At 43.0% G+C, this 25515-nt stretch overlaps 1 protein-coding gene across 8 annotated transcripts in view; it reads right to left on the bottom strand.

Moving 5' to 3' along the window:
• Positions 1-24467, bottom strand: part of THSD7A (thrombospondin type 1 domain containing 7A) — a 281259-nt gene extending 256792 nt beyond the window's left edge. For 4 of the 8 annotated variants that reach the window (XM_083405313.1, XM_083405303.1, XM_083405311.1 and 1 more), the window contains exon 1: positions 23856-24420. The gene's annotated coding sequence lies outside the window, so the exon portion shown is untranslated. Of the gene's footprint in view, positions 1-2960; positions 3024-23855 lie in introns of all 8 variants that reach the window. The other 4 variants (XM_083405309.1, XM_083405304.1, XM_083405302.1 and 1 more) reach the window with 3 other exon arrangements.
• Between the last annotated feature and the right edge of the window lie 1048 nt (positions 24468-25515).

Raw genomic sequence — 25515 nt, 5'->3', positions numbered from 1 at the left:
TGCGTGGACAGGCAGAGTCCCCCCCAACCCCAGGAGGCCCCTGAGGAGAATAATGACAATGTGCTATGGGATTAAAATTGGTCACAACTTTATTAAATTTCAGATGTAGGGAGACCTTGGCTCAGGCATTGGGCCTTTATCCTTCCCAGTTCGCAGCTGGGGATCTGGGAAACATCAGGGTTATCCAGAATGTGTGGGGACTGGGCTGGCTCTGGAGAACATATGTTCAAGCAGAGAGGCCCCCCCCCCCCGTTTTGCCACCATTGGAGGGGAGAGCAATGACAACCTATCGGCATATGGCCAATGCCTCCCTTCAAGACCCCTTTAACGGGGAACCCTGAGATCACTGCCGCAAGGGGGGTGTGGGTCACCACTTCATCCCCACCCCACCCCACCCATTTAGGAAGATAGACGAAAGGATTCCGCCCAAGGCCTGAAACCGCCAAAGTTGTGACATTTTGCCTCAGGAAAGGGAAAACCTGCCAATGCAAGCCCTTGAACAGCGAGCCTGACGTAGCAGCACCTGCGTACCTGTGGAAAAGAAGTTAACCTGCAAAAGAAGACTTAACTTGAGGGAGGGCAGGGTGGGAGAAGCTCTAGAGCCAACCGACACTTCGCACGTAAGATTCACCTTCTGTTGTGTGGGCAGGACAGTCCCTCCCTTTACCTGATCAATCCCCTGGCAACGCCTCCCCAGGTGGGATTGGGCTGAGGTAGGCGGAGACCTCCAGGTATCCAGCCTGAGGAGGATGAAGCCAGCCCAAACTACCAGGAACTGCACTGGGATCCAGGGGCTGCGCCCGACCATGCAAAAGGTCCCCCCATTTGATTTGGGGAGCTGTCATTGTATGGACAATGAAAGATTCATAAACATATGAATACAGAGTGAAGAACTTCCAAGCCCACCTTATTAGGTCCACAAGCCTCCCTATGTGGCTAAGCCACACCCACCTGCCTTAAATTGATGTCATGCTGCATCAGATGTGGGGCAGTTAAAGTGAGGCACCAGTGATCAGTTGTGCTTGCAAAACCTGCATAAAGTGCACCGTACTCTTTGCAAGCACTGATGACTAGCTGCTTGCTGGTGGTGGCTTCCCAACCTTTTTGTTGGGAACCTTTTTGTGGCCATGTCCTAGCTAACCATCTCTAAAATCCTGACACACCCCGTGACAACATATAATTCTTATTATTCAAAAAGTGGAGTCCTTTTCAAGTGGAGGAAGCCTAAAAGGCCATTCACAGTTAATAACTTTTTCTCAAATTGCCCCTCTTAAAAAATCTAATTGCCCCCCTGTAGGGCATGTGCCCACATGGGGAACCACGGCTGTAGAGAGTGGCATGTAGTGCTCTGAAGCCCTGAAAACCAGCTAATTGTTGGGGGTTAAAAGCATCACACAGGGTTCTCAGAGAACACCGATGATCAGCCGATTCTAAACAACAGACACAGCCTTAATGAAAATAATAATGAAATATTCCACTACAATTCTACAATTAAGGCTGAGTTCCAAACCTCCTACGAACAGCATCGTCTTGAATAAGCATTTACCACCTCTGCTCATATTGTTTGATGTAACTGATTTGTAACAAACAATGTAAGTGAAACTTTGCATGTTCATACCAATCTTGTAGAACAAAGTCCCCAAGGTATAGGATTCAATGTTTTGTAGAAAATGAAGGTACCTTATATAGTCTTCCCTTGCTATTGAATTTTCCATCATATGAATTCTTATGACAAGATGAATTGCAAGCCACTGTAAATTCTAGCTCATCAACAACTTGAAAAAATGATAATTTTTTTGTATAAATATGGTAAACAGATTCTACTGTCATTATACATAATATGCTATTAGACTATGAATCATGATTCCAAACATGTTTTCTTAGAATTGCCATGGACTCCAATGAAACTTACTCCTTGGTATACATACCCAGGATTCCTTGAACACCATTAAAGGTCTAGACTAGAACTTCCTTAGCCTTTGTGTAATTTACTGAAATTTACACTGTACTCTAAAATATTTGAAAGGAAAGTCCATTGAAGTCAATGGCACTGCTTTATGGCCAGTATGCAGCAGTTTGGAAAATTTATCTGTAGAATGTGATGGATAATGAAGAAAGCAATCTTAATCCATCTGAACTAATACAAAAGAACAATTTAATATGTGAAGATATTTCTAATGAGCTTCAAAAATGTAATTCTTAATGGGTTTAAACTGAATTCCGAGCAGAAAGTCAAATCATGGAGTCATCCCTTAATTCCTGGCACTTAATCCTATTTTGTGCTGGACCTACTTGAATATATTGCTTGGTGATATGCATGGATTGGTTTTATACTCTCTTCGTATCTGTAGCTTTGCACTTTGAATGATCCCAGATGGTATGTCTGCATTTTAATCAAGGCACCACCTTACTAAGATTCAGATGTGAAAAACCATAGAATTGAAAAGCCCCAAATGTTCAGATTAATTAAAATACAACTGGTTTAAGAATTCTGTCTAATCCCAATGTTATATTTAGAATGAGAAGAGTAACCTACCCAGTTGATAGTCATGTAGCAAACTGATTATGTCATATTACAGCCGAATAGTATCCAGGTCACAACTGTTACATTATAAAAGCTATGGAATGGCTTCAACCGTTAGTGAAAAACTACCAATTATGCTAAATGTTGTTGTATCACATAGCAGAATAGCTGAAGGACTGAGCTAAAAATCAGGAGGTCAGTGGTTTAAAATTTGCCTCTGCTGTGAACTGACAATGACCTGGTTCACACATACTGTTTAGCCATAGTTAATTAAGCTATGGTGTATTAAGCCATGGCTTGGTGTAATATACATACACTGTCCACTGACTTAAACTGTGGATGGTTTCTTGCCAATGAACTACAATCTGAAGCCAGGAATTTTTATTGGCTTTGTTTAAACTAGGTCTTGGTGTTATGTGCAAAGCCACCGGCCTACCTTAATCATAGACTGTTTGGCCACCCCATTCAGGCATTCATCAAACTACAAATGTAAGAGCAGCTGGAAAACAAAACAAAACAAACTTTTAGAAACGAGTCATGGTGTGTTTGACAGTCTCTGTGACAACACATGATTAACTCATGGTTTCTTAAACCAGGCTTCCTCAACCTCGGCCCTCCAGACGTTTTGAGACTACACTTCCCATCATCACTGACCACTGGTCCTGCTAGCTAGGGATCATGGGAGTTGTAGGCCAAAAACATATGGAGGGCCGAGGTTGAGGAAGCCTGTGTTAAACAAACCATGGGTTAAACAAATCACAGCTTAGTGCTATGTGTGAACAAGGCCTAGACAACCAAGGCCACTTCAATCCCCTCCATCTGCAATTTGGGAGATACAAATGCTAACTTACCTACAGGACTATTGTAAGGATTACAACTAGACAGCATTTGTATAGTGGCTTTCTCATTTATAACATATTTATTATACAGCAGAGGTAAAACTACATATTTTGATAGACAGTGGGATCTTCCTGAAACATCCTGTGTTCTCTTTGTTTGGTTCTCTGCCTTGCCCCACAAATGTTTTATACCCCATGCTATTAAAAAAAACAACCCTGGATTGTGAGTTTTTCCACCCACATGATCATCAACTAGTGAAGATGGGGGACAGGAACAAGGAAACACACAACAGCCTGGTTTGCATGAAACTAAGCCAAATTATTGCTTAGCATGATCAAGCATGTAGGTAGTTAAAGCACAAAATGTGGCCACTTTGCTTCTCCTCCAGTCTTGCGGTTTACCCAAGGTTGGCTTAATATTACATCTAAACCTGGGCTTGTGGGTTTGTATCACTCCAAACAAACCATAGCCAAGAACCATAGCCAAGGTTTGTTCTTGGCTTACTGTTTGTAGTTTGTTTCAGGGAAAACAAATCATGAACCTGGGTTCACACTTAGCAGAAAACCAAACCATGGCTTAGCACAGCAGGAAGTGCAAATCAGCAGATATTTTTGCTGAGGGTACTCTCACTTGCGCTTTCACATTTATAGCCGTGGTTTGGCTTAGGGCTGCATGCAAACTGGGCCAGGGTGACAATATATTTTGGGTTGTTGAATCAAATTACTGCTTCTTTGAAAAACAAAATAAATTCGATTGAAGCTTGATCTGTTTACAGCAGAGAAACAATATTGCCACGAGTTACGTTAAGTGTTAACATTTACAATCAGAGACGGTGAAGACAGTCCAATTATTGGCTCGACCTCTCCATGGAACCATATATTTTATGCTCCTTAGCTCTGGGTATATTTGATGATCATCAAAAAGTCAAATATTTAATTCTGACACCTTTTCATTTCCTCACACCAGTGCAGCTCACAGATTGTCATCCAGACTGTTTTGTGTCTCATTTTGATGCCATTTAATGAATAGCTCCAGGAAAGAGCAATAAAAACTCCGGAGGGAATTCATCTACTAGCTCTATTCCACCATGTCCTGGGGGGAATCTGAACAAATCAGGGGAAAGCTACCCCTGGATTTGTCTTTGACAAAATGCCAGTCATTACACTGCTATTTTAAATTCACCGAGGAACCTGACTACAGTATATATTTTTTTAAACCAAATATATGATAATTAATTCTAATGACATTTAAAAACCCTCCCCCCTCTGTTTTTAGAACCACAATTCAATGCAAATAAGCTAATAAAGCTCACTAGGAATGTCATGAGTCATTTCATAACATTTTCAAAAGAAAATGAGGGATTTATAACTCTTTATTAAGGTTCTAAAGCAAAAGGTCAAGATTAGCGCTTTCAATGGCACTAAAGACAACAGTGGTGACATACTTCACAACCAAGTTAATCTAAAAACACATTTGTCATAGAATACTGTTACTTGCTGCCTACAATATTATCAAGCAACCGTATCGGCAGTGCAAAGACCAACACTGGGCAACTCCAATCTTTTCACACGTTTTCCCAACCGGGTGGGTACGTAAAAAACTGAAATGTGGTCAGAGTCACCCTGAAAACAGAACAGATTTTTCTTCCCCTTAAGCTTTATTTATTCATATATGTACATTGGGGAATAAATGAGATGGATGCTGAACAAATGTCCTAATAAACCATCTAGTGCAGGGTGGTCTAACACGTGCCTCAAGGCCCTTTTGGGTGGCCCCAAGCAGGGCAGAAAGCAGTTCCTGGGGCAGTGGAAGTGGCATTGGGAAGGAGGCATGAGGGATCTGGTGAGGTCCTAAAGTCCACCTTCCTCCTTCCCAAAGCCTAGTTAGCGCTTCCTAAAAAGTGTGTGGACTCTCGGACCCCACCAGATCCCTCATGCCTCCTTCCCAAAGCTTTCCCCTCAGCTCACTACTGTTACCACAGGCCCCTTCCTGGGGTTTGCTTTTTGGTTTCACTGCTAGGAGCTGGCTGGAAGACAGTGGAGAACTCTGGCCATGGAACATCTGCTCCACAGGAAGGAAGGACGGTCACCCAGTTATGCCCGAGTGTCTCATTGCCTCCTTCGATGCCTTCGCCAGCATGAGCAAGCATGGTAAACTGCTAGTGGATGTCTCTGTGTGCTTGTATCTTTACAAGGTTTATCTCGAAGGCTAGAGGACCATATCACAGTAGAACAGTTTGTGGTGTACCAGCATCTCTTAAGGTTAATGCAGATAGTGTGCTTATGCTTCACAAACCCTTTATACTTTGAGTTGAACTGAGTGGGAAAGGAGTTTTCTTAACCAGGAACTCTGGAAAAAAACTGAGTATTGGAAAGCAGGGAAGCTCTGGTGAAGCTGTGCATACTCTGCTGATCACACTGGTCAAAGCGTGCTGTAGTATAAACAACAGATGGCGGGCCCATGTTTAACAGATCATGGGCCAACAGGCTTCTATAACGCCCCACCCATCCTACAGAAAGCCTTGCTCAACTTCTTCTGCCTCCACACCTTTGAATTTTACCTCATCAGATCATAAACAAGTCTAACCTAGAAGCCTCGTGATCACCTCTTTCATTCACCAAACATTATAACACAATGTTTTCATACCATTAGACCCCTTCCTTCCCACAATGCAGGGTTCAGGAACCTACTACCTTCCAGATGTCGTTGGACATCAACTCCATCAGCCCAACCAGCATGGCCAATAGTCAGCCATGATGGGAGCCATAATCCAGCAATACTTGGAAGACACCAGGTTCCCCATTCTAGCCATAAATTGGCAGCAGAGGAAAAGTATTCTGGGGCAGGCAGACTTATCTTGCATTATTCTAACAGGAGGGGGTTTTTTGGGGGGGGGGAGATCTGTTGTTTTTAAACTTAGCTAAAAATAAATAAATAGGTGTGTGGGTGGAAAACTGATTGTTTCCACCACTGCTAGCTTTCAAGAGCAGCTGAAGCAACTTAATACATACCTAACGATGTTGTTTTCATGTGGCATTGTACTGAGTATTTGTTAGCCTCTTTTCTTTAAAGCTTAATCATGTGCAGAGCAAACTGAAAAAAGTCAGTAGTGAAGGTCATTATGATGAAAACATTTTACATTGTTGTCCCCCCCCCCCCAATCCCCTGCTGAGTTAAGATCCATAAGGGAAAAAACAAACATGACATCAATCATGTCTTTATTGGGAGTTTGGGGGTGGGGGGTGAACACATCCTACCATCGACAAGCACTTTAATCTAATCTAATCTAATCTAATCCTTTTCCTTTTTACAGGTTTATCAGAATTCTACCAGATTATCACACTATTATTCGACAAGGAACTTTTATGTGATTTTTGCTATAAAGTACTTTTATGTGATTCTACATTACATGGCCCCTGGAATTCCTATTTCCTGCTTCTATATGCCTTTCAATCTCTTTGTTGTTCTTATTCTTCACTGCCGTTAAATACAGGATTTATTTCAAAGACCACTGTACGATGCCATGATTAACAGTTGCATTCACAGTGCAACAGAAAAAAAGGTGACCAGTGTTGTGATTAAATTATATCCCAAATTATTCAGCACAGTCACAGTGACAAGACTTAGTAAGACCTTCTGAGCCATTTCAAAACCCAACAGGGACACTGGTAGCACCTTAAAGGCTAAGCAGTTTATTGTGGCAAAAGCTTTCATTGACCACAGTGGTTCACAAAAGCATAATGAATTAGTCGATGCCACAAGAGTGCAGATTTTGCTGCAATACACTAGCAAGGCTACCCTTCTGAACCTGAACGGTTTTAGAACCAAAAATCCATATTTTAATACCAGCTCTTTGCCATGACTAGCTTTCCTAATTGCTTTGTTTCTGTACTGTATTTTTATATCATTGCATGTTAGCAACTTTTAGCATCAATGTATTCATGGATAGCCTATGCAGCTTTCCATCCAAAGGAATAAACATCATTTTTCTTCATAAAATTCTGAAATACAGGCAGTGACCATTTTAGGCACGTCAGATATGTGCACGACTGCGTACACGTGCATCACACCGAACCCCGAAGTGACCCAAAAATGTCACAAAAAGGGGCAGAACACGGTGGGGCAGCCTTACATGGGGCCCGTCAACACATGCTGGGGTCTGGAATGTAACCCTATGCAAATCGTCACTGCCTGTACAACTGCAAGGGCAGCAGATGGCACCAGCTATTTATTGAAGGGCATCTGGAGATGAAGGAGCCTCATATGTTGGGGAAGGTCTTAGCAAAAGACACAGCTGAGGCTTGTGTAGCCCTACACACAATGCAGTCTGCTATGACATTCTCCTGTCCTATTTGTAGGGTGGACATTTTGCTGAAAACTGGGTGAGGCTACACATAGTGCAATATTCACACTGTATAGGCAAGGCTGTGTTTATATGAGGGTTCAGGGCCATATATACTCATGCAATTCAGCTCCCAGAAAGAGCAGATGGACCACAAGAGTATAGAAAGCTGGCTTTGATACGGTCAGACTACTGTTCCACCCAGCCCATCTAGTCTTGTACTGTACATTTTGACCAGCAGCTGCTCTTTGCTCTTCAGGACCTGTTTTCCAGGAAAGGCGCCTTCACTGTACTCTGTATTCTTTTCGGCGCCTGCTGAAAACATTCGTGTTTAGACAAGCCAACCCAGATGCTCAGCAAGTTGAAGTAATGTTACAGTGGTACCTCGGGTTACATACGCTTCAGGTTACGGATGCTTCAGGTTACAGACTCCGCTAACCCAGAAATAGTACCTCGGGTTAAGAACTTTACTTCCGGATGAGAACAGAAATTGTGCTCTGGCGGTGCAGTGGCAGCGGGAGGCCCCATTAGCTAAAGTGGTGCTTCAGGTTAAGAACAGTTTCAGGTTAAGAACGGACCTTCGGAACGAATTAAGTACTTAACCTAAGGTACCACTGTAATCTGTTTCAGTATTTTAACTTTTGTATGTTTTAAGCTATGGTTTTGGTTTCCCCAACCCCTTGATTTTCTTGTTTTATCTTTTTGTAAACCACTTTGAGGGTGGGTGTGTTTTTTACAATCAAGCAGTGTATAAATCTTACGAAATACATAAAAAATAAAGAAACATCAGGGATTGAACCTGGGACCTTTTGAATACTGAGCATGTTCTTTACCACTGAACTGTGGTACCTTCCGATTCAGCTATTACCGATCATCCCTATGCCAGAGCTGGCACGACCCTGTTGACTCATGCGAGACAGCCTCTTTTGGTCTGTTGCTTGTGCCCGAGCTCTGGACCAAAAAAACCCAAAACCAATGTTCTGGGATCCAAAAGGAAGCAGGGATTGACTTCTGTGATCAAGGATATCTCGCTTAGAATGGGATGCTTGCAAGATATGGTGATGAACATGCACAGATTCACAGCCCACTCCTATGAATCATTTCTTTTCCTAATGATTTCGTATCAAAACATACCTCCCTATTCAGGTGTACCAAGTTATTTTGGGTTGCTAATAAAGCTCAAAGATCACATCATTTTCATATCGTTTATCCCTCTCGCTGTATCTGCAATGCACTGGGGAAATGAAATACAGAAAATAAAAATTTTGTGCTAACCACCAATGTGTTCAAAGATTAATGAGCATATAATCAGCTGCAGGTGGAGTCACTCCCCCTTCTCCCCCTTCAGGCTGCTGTTCAGCAGGTGAAGCTGACTCCTAACACGCACCCCAACATAAATCCTGGCTATGCCCATGGATGGCAGCCCCTAGTAAACACAATACTTTCCTCTTGGTGTCCAGCCATACTTTAAGTGCATTATGTGTCTTCCCAATCAAAAACCATTCCTTATCCAAGAGTGAAGCGAACTGAGCACAAGTGTAAATTTTAGACCTAGTTATATTTTAAAAGCTTTCTAATCAAGAAAAAAATAGAATCATACATTTGCATTATCTTCCTTTTCTAAGCTATACTTACTTTGTACTATAATGATAATAAATTATGTTGGTCTATTTTCTTAATGGGAAAAAAGTAAAGTCAGCATGTTTAAGTTCTCCTTGGAGAGGGGAATGAAAAGATTTGATAAATCTCCATGCTGGCGATGCCATGTTGGAAACACTATTTTATGCCAAAACATTTCGGGACCATCCATTCCGCCTCCCCTGCCACACACCCATCCACTTACAATGCTGACTAAACACTTCCCTTTTAAAAGCTACCATATATAGAATCATTCTAGAATGGTTGGCGCCATAAACTGGCCTTTAATTAAGTGAATGTCAACAGAAACACTCTTTGGCAAGCCTCAGTTCTGCAGTACTTTAAGGACTATTGACGTTTTTTGAGTTCCTTTCTGCATGCAGATTTTTGCTCAGTTATTTGTTCCACTGGAATCCTGGCTTTGCCGCTCCTTGGGCAACAGAAGACTTGTGCAATTTGGATTCCAATTCAGAAAGTGAAGAAGCTGTAACCAACTTTTGTTTGCAGCTCACAATTTGTCTGGAGAGAGGTAAACTACAACCCTATGTTCAGATTATGCAAGAAACCAAACCATGGCTTAGCTTTAGCTCAACGCCGCTGCAGAACAATAAGAGGCGAAACAAAGCAGCCACAGTTTTTTCTCCAGAAGCATCTTTGCTTACTCACACTAAACCATGGTTTGGCTTTGTGTTATGTGTGAACCAGGCCACTGGCTTTAATGTCTTGAATTCACACAACTCCGCATGTCTCATATGGAACAGCTCAACCAACCTGCACGGCAAACCACTGTTGAAAACAAGAAACAAGTCAAACACTGTTTAAAGGTCAAATATGGGCATGCACAAAATACCCTTTTCACGCTTAACATTATTGTAGATTTAGAACCAAGATCTCAGAATGAAACTTCTACTTTAAGAGTAACTGTTTTAGATTGTAATTCCCATCACACTTTCTAGTAAGTAAACCTCACTGAATGCACTGGGGTTTACTTCAAAGTAAACATGCACAGGATTGATATGCTAATCTAAGCAACTCCATTCTGAAGAATCCTTTTTTAACAAGTCAGTGGGACTGGCTATCATGAGAACTTGATCAAGTCGGAGTTGGGTGTTAAATGCATCTATATCTGGTTTCTAAATAAAAGAACAGGAGAACCAGTCTTTCTTACCATTTTAAGTATGACGAGAATGTGAAATATTCCTGCAACGGATATTCATGCTTTGCGTATCAGCACCAGCATGCACGGCTGTGATGCTGCTGTCTTGGCACATTTTCTTATACAGCACCATAACCATTTATTTGTTTATGGAACAAATTTTATAAACTGGCATTGAAATGCATAGACAGTTCTACCACTTCCATCTTACGCTCATGCATGTCTAATTAGAAGCATCTCCAACTGAACTCAAAAGGAATTACAGCAGAATCCTGCACGTGTCTACTCAGAAGTAGGTCCACAGAAAACAGTTGCACTGTAAGAATGGATAGGACCAGAGTCTTTAATTCCTGGGGGATTTTAAAAGATGAATTACCATGCAGATAACTTTTTTAAAAAAAAAAAAAAGCTAACAGAATAATTTATCTCCTACTGAAGAAGGAGGAAGGAGTGAGTGTTTTAAAAAGATGAACTATCGCAGCTCAAGTATAGGTCTTTCGATCATAAAAAATCTGATGCTATCTTGTTAATTACTTAACTAATGATGTAATATTTCAGTGGAATATTTGTGAAAGGAAAGTAAGCAGGATTTAAGCCTAAGGGCAGAATCTAATAGACTTATAACAGAGATAGCAATAAAAGAAAGACTTATTGCAAGAATTGATTGAGTACCGAAGCATATATAATATGTTCCAGCAGAACACATTCACATTTTAATAATTTATAGTATATATAACTTACTAGTCCAGATAATGGGAACAGCCATAAAAGAGCAGGACTGAAGACAGCATGTTGCACAGCAAAGGAACGTAATTATCCAATAAATTGTACTTCTTGTATTTTTGCATGCTCTGTTTGAATGTGTACATAAAAACAGAAGAACAATATTCTAATTTTAATTTCCACAGACCTCTCCTTTCTTATGAAAAGAGATTTGTGTATGTTTCAGTATCATTTCTGAAACCAAGGAACACAAGACTGATTTAAAATTTTCATAGTTTTTGTGTTCTCCTCTTCTAATTGCCACTGGTAACCTTAAAGGGGTGCTAATCCCTTTCCTAAAGGGAACATTTGCATTGTAGTGATGTTCCTTGGCAACGCAACCTCGGAATAATCTTCATGTCTGCTTCATCCATCAACTTAAAGTGAGTTCTCAGAGCACTTTCTGTATCAATTCAGAATACAATGATGTCTCAGACTCCCACTTCTATTCCAAACATAATTTACCAGCAGGAACGCCTTCCTGTATAAATGAAAATTAAATTATAGATCTGTTCATGATACAAAAATCTGTTAGAGGCAGGGCTAAAATGTATGGAATTTGTTACCTACTTAGATTTAACGCTGAACATTATTTTAAAGGAGTATTTAAGATGTGGTGCTTTCTATCAAAAAAATTCCAAAAATCAAAAGCATCCAAAACACAAAAATAAAGGATCATTTTTATAGCAGACATTAGGAGACAATCTGACATCACAACAGTTAAGTTTGTCAAAGTAACAGCTGGCATCTGTCTCGGGAGACAATGGAAGTGTGTGTCTTCAGGAGTGAAGTCAAACCTGCTGGGGTGTTGCAGCCCCTGCTGTGGCTGTAGAGACAGATAGAGGAGAGACATGTTTTGTTGCAGCTGGGGCAAATGAAGGCATCCGATTATGCTGATGCACATGTACCAAAGATGTGCAAATTGTTCAGCTTTGAGGGCAGCCCTGGAAACATATGCTGGAGGACTAGGTTTGATTTGCTTGTTGAATTATCAATTTGAATAAAGTTTGCATGAACATGGACACTGAAAAGCCATGAATTAGTGCATTGTGCTACAAATATTATGTGATTTTCATATTCTGCAATATGATCCAAGTCATATATGGAAAACCATTTAAAAATAATACTAATAAATGGATTTAGAAACCATAGCCAGGATGCAAAGGACTGTGAAACTTGAGGGCAAACTAAATGCGAACTGTGTGAATACAACTGATCTGTATATGTTTGTTCTTTTACTGGCAGCCATGGGAGTGTTTGTGCAGCTTTGGGATAGTGATGGGATGGTGGAAAATTAACTCTTCCTGCCATGACTTTTGAATTTGCTATTTGCATTTTAAAGGAAGCTTCAATATCAATATTCCCACTTAAGTGAAACTGCATCTTCCAAGACACAGTTTTTGTCAAGATGAAGGCAGGGTGAGAAAAAGCTACATATCCCCTCACCACCACTCCACAGGCACCCCTGGAGCTTCCATTTATACAACAGCAGAAACAACAATAAAAAGCATATTAACTGTATTCATTTAATTCAACCCTAGTTCTGCAAGCTCTGTTTTTCCACAAACAGCAGCATACCACCCTGACAATTGCAAACTGCTTTAGAAACAAAGCAGAGAGGAGTTTCAAAAGTACTTTGTGCTAATGGTGTTGAGTGAGCTGTTCAAGGGGAAAGCCACAAATTCCAAAGGGTCAGCACATGGCCCAGCCTTCCATAAATGATTCATATAGTAAACAAGATGCTTGGCCCTTTAGAAATCCTTTCCATTCACTCCAGCAAGCTCGATGACTCCTCCTCAATTCATCTTAGCCCATGGCTTATCTAGTCTGACTGATCTTCTGCTTTGTTATTCATAAAATGAGTTAAAGAACAGAAAGGTGCTTCAAGAGTTGCCTAATAACGATGTATATGCAGTGGCAGATAGTAGGGTTGCTAAAAGGCTGATTTAAAATAGTCTTGATTTGGCTTCTCTACAGTCTGGCTGGGATATTTTCATCTAGGGCACCCCCCAATATCAGCGGCCCATGGGCAAAGTTTCATTTGTATGCATGTGCTTAATTTAAATGCAAATGTGATGTGACTCTTTCTCTCCCCTAAGGAAATGGTGGCAGCCTTAAGCAGTAAGCCTGACAAAACAGGCGTTGTTTTGCAAACAAGCTGGAGTTATGCAGCCAAATAATATTGTTGTAGTTTCAGAGGTTTGTCCCACCAAGTTTAATAGGGCTTACTTTTAGGTAAGCATGTACAGGATTCCAATCTTAGTTTCTTATTTCCAATTGACGGTCACTGTAGGACAACCACCAACTCAGATCCATTTCGTTTCCTTTGTTCTCACAAAAAGCTCCCGACAAAGAAAAAACTGACCTATTTCAAAAGAAATCAGGTCTTATCTAAAAAAAGGAGAGTGTTCTAATTTGCAGTTGAAGCCAAACAAGAAGGAACTATACAATAACCTTTTAATGTCATTGCTTGCTCCAAGTTCTCTTTAATCACATGGCTGCAGAGCAGAAGATGAAGGCCTAGTGTTTGCAGGTCACATTGCCACTCTCTTCCATTGCATCTTCTTTGCTAAGCTAGCTCAGGGGCTTAGCGGAAAAATATTTCACTGCCAGCAACCAGCAAAATTGGATGCAAGAAGAAGTTTGTGAAGTCACCCAGGATAAAATCTCTCACACAGCCCAACTGGGAATGTGTGGGAGACTTTTTCACCCATTAATTCTGACAAAGCAGTATAGCAGTTGTGTCTAGCTTCACTGAGCTATTTAAATGTTCAGCTATTTACTTAATTATGCTTTAATTAATAGCATCACTAACACATCTTTAAACCTCCCCCCCCCCACTCTCAATGTTTTAAGAACTAGACCAGATGGATACATTGTGTTCCATATTTCATCCTATTTACAAATTTACTGACCCTCAAAATCCAGTATTGATCTTAGGTTTACTTTGATCAATACTAATCTGTGTGATAAATTAGTCTTTACATTGACCTCAGCAAAAGTCACTGCATACATATGAGTAAAACACCACAAAGTATATTTAATTAGAGTCAACTAAATGTTTGGGGTTTTCCTCCAAACAATTACATGTAAAATGGCCATTCATTATCACTAAAGCTAACACGTAAATCTAATCTCAATAATAGCACAATCTCCATAATGACACACACACACCCCATTAATATGACCTGCATCTCTATTATTTTAAGACATATATGTTTTCTGCCGCATATCTAGTTGGCTGGAGAAACAGCACATTATATTTTGATCAAGCTATTAAGGTACAGTATTGTCCCCTTTGAGGTCATTTTTTTTAAATGTCATTTTTTTTAGCAGAGGAACAATTTAAAGATTAGAAATTGGGATGATTCAAATCTGCAAATGCCAATATATTTCCTAAAGGAGCTATCTCATGGACATGCCTGCCATACAGTATCTGTTTTAAGGATGCACACATGACATCAGGTAGAGAAGCCTGAAAGTCACTTTTGGTCTTGAAACTATTGCAAAATATGTTTGGAAGTGTCATTGTGCTCTGCTTTCTGCTGTTTTCCATCAGCTATTTTTGCTGAAAATGCCATCTGCATCCTGCCCAGTCCCCCTGAGAATAGTTATCAAGAACGTGCTCAGCTTTCAAAATGGCTACTGGAATAGGTTGTTTATCAGTTTCAGCCATTACACAAACTGTACATCAAACTCAGGCATCAAAAAATCCAACACTCAACCGCGTTCTCTTTTGATTCCCGGCGTAGGTGTGCTCCTAGAACATTCTCCATCTATGACCCCTTGATCTCTCAGCCATCTTCACTTGGACTGAACAGAATTACGACCAGCAAGCCTCCTTGGTTGATAACGTGTTTCACACAACACATGTTCTAGAGGTTTCATGAATTAGGATCTTCAGATATAGGCAACAGTGGCTCTTGGCAGATTTACCCAGTTAACATACACTCACACAGGTGTTAAGACACAGAGAAAAGAATAGAACCTTGCAGGCCAGCGGCTGAAGAAGGAGCCAAAAGGGTTTTCTTGTGTGTGTGATTCTTTGTGGCTAATTAGCTGCTCTCCCTGTACAAAGGTCAAAGGGGGCAGGGTTTCTGTTGAGGCAGGTGATTAGCTGTGGGAGGAGCTTATCAGACCTTGCAGGCCAGCGGCGCGCGCCTAGCTGCGCGCGCAGTTTGATCCATCTTTTAGACTTAGGGGAGCTAGTCTCAAACGTTTGTTGGGGGAGACCTAGGTTTTTTTGGGGGGAGTTATTAGTCCTGTCTTCACACTTTTTATGATGCAGGACCGCTGTAGCCACCCCCAACGACACGTTCTCAAGATGGAGGGGGAGGGAACAGCTGCAGTCGCCTGCAGTTCCTGCGCAATGCTTGCCATCTTGCCAAAGGTTGCAGGCAGCTTTACATGCAGCAATTGCATGTTGATTGCCCTCCTAAAAGACAAAGTCCAGCAACTGGAGGAACGTGTAGCTACACTCCAAAGAATTAGAGAGCTGGAGCTCTTCTTGGAAGCAGCAGAGCACACCGTCTCCACCAAGGAGGAGACAGGAGACTCCCCTGGGAAGGAGGCTAGTTCACCAACACAGGAGCCCGATATGTGGAGAAACGTGACTCAAAGAAGTAGGAGGCCCAGGGTTCGCTCTGATTGTTTAGAAATACACAATCGCTTTCAGGTCCTCTCCCCTAGCATGGAAGACGAAGAGCAGACTCCATTTGAGGATCTCTCCCTCATTACAGTCGATCAGGTAAATGAAGATGAACAGCAAAGTCAGTCCTCAGAGAATGTGCAGGCGACCTTGGAACGGACCGCTCACGGAAGAACCCCTACCAAACCTAAGAGGAGGCGTGTAGTGGTGATAGGGGATTCCCTACTGAGGGGAACAGAAGCAGTGATCTGTGGGCCTGACAAGATGTCTCGGGAAGTGTGCTGTCTCCCCGGGGCTAAGATCCAAGATGTAACTGAACGACTGCCAGGAATCATAAAACCCACTGACAAATACCCCTTCCTCTTGGTTCATGTGGGAACCAATGACACTGCAAGCAATAGCCTCCAGAAGATCAAAAGAGACTACGAGGCTCTGGGCAGGAAATTGAAGCAATTAAATGCACAAATCGTCATCTCATCTGTCCTCCCAGTTGAACGACGTGGCCCAGGGAGAGAGGGGAAAATAGTGGAAGTAAACAGCTGGCTTCGCAAATGGTGTAAACAGGAACGGTTTGGATTCTTAGATCACGGACTGCAGTTTCTTGAAGATGGACTTCTGGCAAGCGATGGGCTGCACCTCACAAGGGTTGGGAGGAATGTTTTTGCCAAAAAACTCAGAAACCTCATCAGGAGGGCTTTAAACTGACTAATGTGGGGGAGGGAGACAGTGCTCCTGAAGGTAGGAGTCTATCAATTGATGAAGATGATCATCCAAATGCCATAGACCAAATGGAGCAAACAGCAAGCAGACCTAGTGGTGGGAGGAAAAAATCCTTAAATAAGAGACACGGGGGAATGACTAATGGACTTCAATGTCTGTACACTAATGCACAAAGCATGGGAAATAAACAAGATGAGCTTGAGCTCTTGGTACAGCAAACTAAATATGACATAATAGGCATCACTGAAACCTGGTGGGATAAGTCCCACGATTGGAATGTAAAAATGGAGGGATACAATCTATTTCAGAGAAACAGACCAGACAAGAAAGGAGGAGGAGTGGCGTTATATGTCAGGGATGTGTATACCTGTGAAGAGATCCAAGATTTAGAACATCAAAGCCAAAGTGAGAGCATTTGGGTCAAAATTAAGGGAGAGAAGAAGAACAGTGACCTCATTGTGGGAGTTTACTATAGATCCCCAAGCCAAACGGAGGACATAGATGATGCCTTCCTGGAACAGATGGCCAAGCATGCAAAAGGAAGGGAGATAGTAGTAATGGGGGACTTCAATTACCCGGATATTTGTTGGATGTCAAACTCAGCCAAGAGCATAAGGTCAAACAGATTCCTCACTGGCCTTGCAGACAACTTCATTGTCCAGAAAGTGGGAGAAGCAACAAGAGGAACAGCCATTTTAGATCTGGTCCTAACCAATGTCGATGACCTGGTTAATGGGGTAGAAGTGGAAGGATCATTAGGCGCGAGTGATCATGCTCTTCTGAAGTTTACTATACAACGGAAAGGAGCAGCCAAGCATACTAGGACTCAATTTCTTGACTTTAAGAAAGCCGACTTCATAAAACTTAGGGAAGTGCTGGGTGAGATCCCATGGACAGTAATACTAAAAGGAAAGGGAGTTCATGATGGCTAGGAGTTTGTTAAGAGGGAGATAGTAAAAGCACAACTTCAGGCAATACCAATGAGACGGAAACATGGAAGGTGCCTAAAGAAACCATGGTGGCTATCTAAAGAACTTCTAACTGAGTTAAGATTAAAAAAGGATGTGTACAAAAAATGGAAAAGGGGGGAAACCACCAAAGAGGAATTCAAACAAATAGCCAGCACGTGTAGACACAAAGTCAGAAAAGCTAAAGCACAGAATGAACTCAGGCTTGCTAGAGAGGTTAAAAGCAACAAAAAAGGCTTTTATGGGTATGTTCGTAGCAAAAGGAAGAACAAAGAAACAGTGGGGTCACTCAGAGGAGAAGATGGTGAAATGCAAACAGGGGACACAGAAAGGGCTGAACTCCTCAATGCCTTCTTTGCCTCAGTCTTCTCCGATAAAGAAAACAATGCCCGACCTGAAGAATTTGGAGCAAATGATTCAGTAGAGAAAACACAGCCCAGAATAACTAAGGAGATAGTACAAGAATACTTGGCTAGTTTAGATGTATTCAAGTCTCCAGGGCCAGATGAACTGCATCCAAGAGTATTAAAAGAACTGGCAGATGTGATCTCAGAACCACTGGCAATCATCTTTGAGAATTCCTGGAGAACAGGCGAAGTCCCAGCAGACTGGAGGAGGGCAAATGTTGTCCCTATTTTCAAAAAGGGGAAAAGAGAGGACCCAAATAATTACCGCCCAGTCAGTCTGACATCAATACCAGGGAAGATTCTGGAGCAGATCATCAAGCAAAAAATCTGTGAGCACCTAGAAAGGAATGCTGTGATCACCAATAGTCAGCATGGATTTCTGAAAAATAAGTCATGTCAGACGAACCTGATCTCATTTTTTGACAGAATTACAAGCCTGGTAGATGAAGGGAACGCAGTGGATGTAGCCTACCTTGATTTCAGCAAGGCATTTGACAAGGTGCCCCATGATATTCTTGTAAAGAAGCTGGTAAAATGCGGTCTTGACTATGCTACCACTCAGTGGATTTGTAACTGGCTAACTGACCGGACCCAAAGGGTGCTCATCAATGGTTCCTCTTCATCCTGGAGAAGAGTGACTAGTGGGGTGCCACAGGGTTCTGTCTTGGGCCCGGTCTTATTCAACATCTTTATCAACGACTTGGATGATGGACTCAAGGGCATCCTGATCAAATTTGCAGATGACACCAAACTGGGAGGGGTGGCTAACACCCCAGAGGACAGGATCACACTTCAAAACGACCTTGACAGATTAGAGAACTGGGCCAAAACAAACAAGATGAATTTTAACAGGGAGAAATGTAAAGTATTGCACTTGGGCAAAAAAAATGAGAGGCACAAATACAAGATGGGTGACACCTGGCTTGAGAGCAGTACATGTGAAAAGGATCTAGGAGTCTTGGTTGACCACAAACTTGACATGAGCCAACAGTGTGACGCGGCAGCTAAAAAAGCCAATGCAATTCTGGGCTGCATCAATAGGAGTATAGCATCTAGATCAAGGGAAGTTATAGTGCCACTGTATTCTGCTCTGGTCAGACCTCACCTGGAGTACTGTGTCCAGTTCTGGGCACCACAGTTCAAGAAGGACACTGACAAACTGGAACGTGTCCAGAGGAGGGCAACCAAAATGGTCAAAGGCCTGGAAACGATGCCTTATGAGGAACGGCTAAGGGAGCTGGGCATGTTTAGCCTGGAGAAGAGGAGGTTAAGGGGGGATATGATAGCCATGTTCAAATATATAAAAGGATGTCACATAGAGGAGGGAGAAAGGTTGTTTTCTGCTGCTCCAGAGAAGTGGACACGGAGCAATGGATCCAAACTACAAGAAAGAAGATTCCACCTAAACATTAGGAAGAACTTCCTGACAGTAAGAGCTGTTCGACAGTGGAATTTGCTGCCAAGGAGTGTGGTGGAGTCTCCTTCTTTGGAGGTCTTTAAGCAGAGGCTTGACAACCATATGTCAGGAGTGCTCTGATGGTGTTTCCTGCTTGGCAGGGGGTTGGACTCGATGGCCCTTGTGGTCTCTTCCAACTCTATGATTCTATGATTCTATTCTATTCTATGATTCTATGAATACACTCCACCAAGTGGTGATAACCGAAAGTGCAGAGAAAGCATCGTGCCCAAACCCAGCATTTGCACGATGGACAGTATTGCACTCTGGGTCTTATTGTAACTGAAACTGATGGAATGTTAATAAACAGACGTAGTGGAACTGGGTTGCATTGAAATTCCAGTGCCAGGTGGGGAAAACAGTGAAGACAGTAAGCAGGCTTTTAAAAAGATATTTTGGATTTCCGCTTCAGCTAGCAAAGATAGGGGTGGGGTGGGAATATGAAAAGGAGCTGCTGCAGGAAAGAGGCTGCAAGTAACATCATGAGAGGAGTGTTTCTGGGACTAAGGTGAACCTGTGACACTCTCTTGTTATTTTTGCTATTGAATGTTGCATTACTGTACTATGGGTAATTATGAGCCAGGGTCAAACCATTTCCAGCCTGATATGGGGACAACATCCAAGGACCTGATTCTGTATCTTCAGCCAATAGCCCTCTCTTCTTCTTCCCCCCACAGTAGGGGACTTTGTTTGAAGTAAGCATGCATAGACTGGGCAAAACAGTTGGAGTCCTATACAGTCATACCTCATGTTGTGTCTGCTTCAGGTTACGTCTTTTCAAGTTATGTCCCACAGCCACCCGGAAGTACCAGAATGGGTTACTTCCAGGTTCGCTGCTCACGCATGTGCAGAAGCGCTAAATCACATTCATGAGCAAACACAGTGCTTCTGGATGTGAACGCTTTGAGTTGCGGGCATGCCTCCAGGACGGATTACATCCACAACTTGAGGTACCACTGTATATATTTTACCTGTGAGTAAACACCACAAACATAGGGATTTATGCTAGACATCAGATTGCCAGAGACCTTTTTTCACCCCTAGGAGCTCAAAAGAATCCCTTGTTTTCTTGGCCTACTCAAATTTACTACTGTTGCCCGGCTTGAAAATATCATACCAGTGCCTACTTTCATTAAGCAATTACAACAAATTGTGAAAAATAATCTGAACATCATTAAGAGATGAATGCTGTATTGAATAAAAGAAGAAAGAGAAACTATCACATCTTCTTGAAGTGATGAAATCTCATTCTGTATATTTCGAAGCGGTAGAGAGGCAGGAAAAAATGTGATTATGGCCTCTATTAAATTATCACCTGCAGCATAATCCATAAGAACCAATTATTTCTTTCATGGCAATTATGCTCCTCTGAATTAGACACCAATAAAACTCATTCAGTCATCCAAACATATAAGCAAACAATATCCACCAAAAGCTAAGTGCATTACACACCCATTCCAGTTATGCAGAGGAATACATTTGATTAGGAGACGCTCAGAAACCTATTATTCAATAGAGCAAATAAAGGAACTAAGGAGGGGAAAAAACTCTTTTCAAGACAGTGTGTCTAAAAGATTAAATGTGGTTGCTGAGACATTGGATCATTAACCTTTAAGATTTGTCCTGGGCAACCTAGTAAGGTAAAAACTCATGACGACAAAAAAAAAAAAACCACAAAAAAACACGAGCTTATGGTCAATTGCATTAAATGCTACTGACAGCAGAAGTAATGTAACACCTTGTATGACTAAGCACAGATTTTCAGGACCCTCCTTGTCTTCTGCTGACAAATGAACCATAAGCAGAGAGCAGGTGGACTGACAAGAGATGCTTATACATACAGCATTCGCTGCAAGATGACTCATGCAAGCAAATCAAGCATTAATTTCAGGCTGACACACATTCTCAGAGAACAAGAACACACATTTGAAAAAGTTTTAAATGATATTTAGAATCACTTATGGCATACTTCTGTTTTGTTTTCTTTTTACACATACAAATCTGCCCATCTATATTTTGGAAAGGTCACCACGCTTCAACTAATATTTTTAAGTTGACAGTTATAAGAACACTAAAAAGCATTCATGGTGATGGTAATGCACATTCCAGCACTTCAACAGAGCTGTCATATTTATTCTTCCTGGCAGAGCCCAAAGGCAGAAGTTCAACAGACAATGGCTCCTCCTCATTGCATCTATGAAAAAATGTTTGCACCTAGTGTGTATCTGTTTGCCAAACAACAATCCAAGTTACGAGGCAACTGCCAGGAAAAGGGGACAAATTTATTGTCCCTAACCGCTACATTTTAGCTTCTGTGCTACAGTTTCTCATTAGCACCTATCATTAAGCTTCAAAAAAAAGGCTAGAAAGTAGAATACAATTGTGAATGAAAAGAATGGTGTACACCAAGTATACACCAAGGACATAAGCTTTAAAAAAATATCAAAAGAAGAACTTTTACAAGTGGAATTCACAGTAGTGGAAATCCCATCTCAAAGCAAGATCTGCAGCATATCTGCCTTCTTCCTCTACAATTAATTTACCGTACATAATCCGGCCTCCTATTCGAGGATTGGTCAAATTGTGTCTCAAGAGCCACATGTGTTCAGGTCTGGCTCCTGAGCCAATGAAGGTGTTCACTCCAGCTGCAGGCACTGCCTCAGGCAAAGGGAAGCATCTAGTATGCAGGAAAGCTCAAGTAACTGAAGAGACAATGGCTGTGCAAATACTATAGCTTTAAAGCACATTCAAATTACATTCTTTCCCTCAAAGAATTCTGGGTACTGTAGTTTACTCCTTACAGAGCTTCAGCTCCCAGCAACCCTTTAATGAACTACAGTGCCCAGAATTCTCTGAGGGAATGTGCTTTAAAGGTATAGTCTATATAATGCCAAGGGCACATCATGTAGGGGAGAGAAGAGGGAAAGAGCTGCTGAAGGAACATGAAGCAGGGAGGGGACAGAAGTCACTGTCATATGATGTGTGGATTAATGGTGTGGAAAGGAAGAGTGAGTTACTGGCTGCTAAATAGTGTGGATTGCAAGCAGAGGAGAAAGCAAGAGCACCACCTCGATCAAAAAGAACAAACAAACCTAGGGAGGAGAGAAAAGGAGAGGAGGCGGCTACATCAAGGCTGAAATAGAGCAAAAGGTGTTGCCCACTTTGGGGTATCCATAACCACCTTGCAGGAGTTATGGGGTGTGAGAAATTTAGTGGAGGCTGATCCATTTAGGCAAATGCAGCGCTGCTCTACCAACCCCAGCTTTTTCCTTGGCCTCACCAATGCCCTAGCAGAACACAGCAGGGGAGACACTAGAATTTTAAAATGGCAGCCACTCCTTTCACCTGTGGCAGCCTTCCCTCCCAGGTTTCACCTGGGTCTCCCACTTGGATCATAATTAAGAGGGGGGGAAAGCTAACTTTGTTCAAATCCCACAACAGCTGCCGCCAGTTTATATTACTATTACATTATTGCATGGTGGTATTACTTGTCCACAAAGATTATATGGAGCCTCTCCAAAGGAATGTGTTTGAAAGCATGTGTGAAAGGTCATGCGGGTAGCCAAGCACAGGCAGATCTACGAATTCATGTGTATGTGTGTGTGTGTGCGTGTGAGACAAATCACACACACACACAAAAGGACCATAGCTCGGTGGGTAGAGCATGAGACCCTTAAATTTCAAGGTTGTGGGTTTTGAGCCCCACTATGCCCCAATGCAGATTCCTGCATGGGTCAAGATGCCAACTCTACTCTCCTGTGATGGTTCTCATTGAATATATGGGCAATAATTGTACACAGCTGAAAACTCTGGCAGCATTAAGATAAATTCAACAGTGTAAACAAGTTTTGATAGACGCTATAATGGAATCTCCTGCCAACCTAGCAGTTTGAAAGCACGTCAAGTGCAAGTAGATAAATAGGTACTGCTCCGGTGGGAAGGTAAACAGTGTTTCCGTGCGTTGCTCTGGTTCGCCAGAAGCGGCTTAGTCATTGCTGGCCACATGACACGGAAGCTGTCTGCGGACAAACGCCGGCTCCCTTGGCCAATAAAGCGAGATGAGTGCCGCAACCCTAGAGTTGTTCGCGACTGGACCTAATGGTCAGGGGTACCTTTACCTTTATAATGGAATACTGAAAGGTATAGTTTTTTTAAAATATGCAGGATTTTGTAAAATGAACCATGGAAAGAGAAGAATGGAAGTTTTTCATATCTTAAGGATGTAAAAGGAGTATTTTAAATTGTGAAACAGACAATCTAATAAAAATTATATACCCATGGGACAGGCCCAGGGTCGCAAGGCAAGCCCCGCCCCCGCCCCCTCCTCTCTCGTGCCGCCCTGGCGAGCAGCTGCAATCAAGGCCGCCTCGCGCCCGCGCACGGCTGCCACTCACCGCCTCTCGGCAGCCTGCCTAGAGCTTCGCTGCCGCCGCCTCCTCAGCTGCGGGGGCTCGTGGCTCCCTTGCCCCTCGCCCTCCGGCTCCCTCAGCCGCCAGCCTGGCTCCGCTTCGCCCGCCGCTCCCGCTCGCCCTTCTTCCTCCGCTGCGGAGCCGCGCGCTGCTCTCGCGCTCTCGTCCTCTTTTCGCAGCCGCAATGCAGCAGCTCCATTCCCCGCCAGGTCCTGGGCGCCGGGCGGCTCGCAGGGCGACGCTGCCTGCCTGCCTGCCCGCCTTCCTCGGCGCCTCAGCCCACACTAGCGCAGGTGGGCGCCGTGGGAGGTGGGCACAGCCGCGCCCTTGACCGACGTGGGCGCCGTTGGAGGCTACGGGCTCTGGAGAAAAAGAAACGCCGCTTTCCTTTTATGCGCCAAGCGAGAGGGGGGCTGGGGCTGGGGACTTAAATGCCTCCGAGGAGCTGCAGGTGGGCGCGTAGCATAGCGCCCCCGGCCGGCAGAACATTCTCGGCTCCGGGGGTAGTTTCTCCGGGCGCCGGACGCCTGCGCAAACGACCTCAGGACCAGGAATGAGCGCGCTGCGCTGCGTGGGAATGGCTGGAATTCCCAGGCTAGGAACCGAAGTGGATTGGGGGGTCGCCAAGGCAAGCCTGAATTCCAGGAAGTGAGGCTCCATTTCCCGTCAGGAACTCAGCTGATTGCCTCCCAGGGCTTAATTTCTCACCAACAACAAAAGGTTGCTTGGCCTGGGATAGGCAAGCTTTCTGGTAATGCTACAAACCACCCACAGCCCCTAATCCTAGATGTGATGGCGTGGGGTGTGTGGCGCAGTTTTTAAGCATGAGACTGTTACGCGCCTGTTAAGTGTGCTCTGGGCGACTCAGTCAGGAGAGCCTGAGACTCTTAAACTCAGGGTTGCTGGTTTGAGCCCCATGCGGGGCAAAAGATTTCTGTCTTGCAAAGGGTCAGACTAGATGACCCTCGTGGTCCCTTCCAATTTGATGATTCTTCAGAAGCTCAAAGGTCATGCCTTGGTGTTAAAGCCAGGTTCTGAGCACAGGCAAAAGGTCTGTCTTCAAACACTTTGTCAATGAAACTTCCTCAGCCATCCCACCCAATGATGTGGTCTTCTCAAGCCAGAGAGAACTGACAGTGCCCTCTGTTGCCCTCACTGATGCCAATAAATGAAATACTAAGTTCTCTCCTGCTAAGCTGATTGTCTTGGCCTCCTGACATCCATGTTGACCCAGGAACCCTTGCTGTTAGAATACCCCCCCACACACACACACACCAAAGCTATTAAAATTACTCCTTGGCCCCTAAAGTCTTCTCTCCTTGGGTAGAGCTGAAAGCTCGGCATTTGTCATCCCACCACCACACCTCCTATTTGTAAGGAATTACAGTGGTACCTCGGGTTATATATGCTTCAGGTTACATACGCTTCAGGTTAGACTCCGCTAACCCAGAAATAGTACCTCGGGTTAAGAACCTTGCTCCAGGATGAGAACAGAAATCGTGCTTTGGCGGCGTGGCAGCAGCAGGAGGCCCCATTAGCTAAAGTGGTGCTTCAGGTTAAGAACAGTTTCAGGTTAAGAATGGCCCTCCGGAACGAATTAAGTACTTAACCCGAGGTACCACTGTATAGGTAATATATCTGTTCA

This window comes from Podarcis tiliguerta (assembly GCF_965153285.1).
Source record: "Podarcis tiliguerta genome assembly, chromosome: 12".
Classification (NCBI taxonomy): Eukaryota; Metazoa; Chordata; class Lepidosauria; order Squamata; family Lacertidae; genus Podarcis; species Podarcis tiliguerta.
The sequence above is the reverse complement of the archived record's forward strand: the minus strand, read 5'-3'. Positions and strand labels throughout refer to the sequence as shown.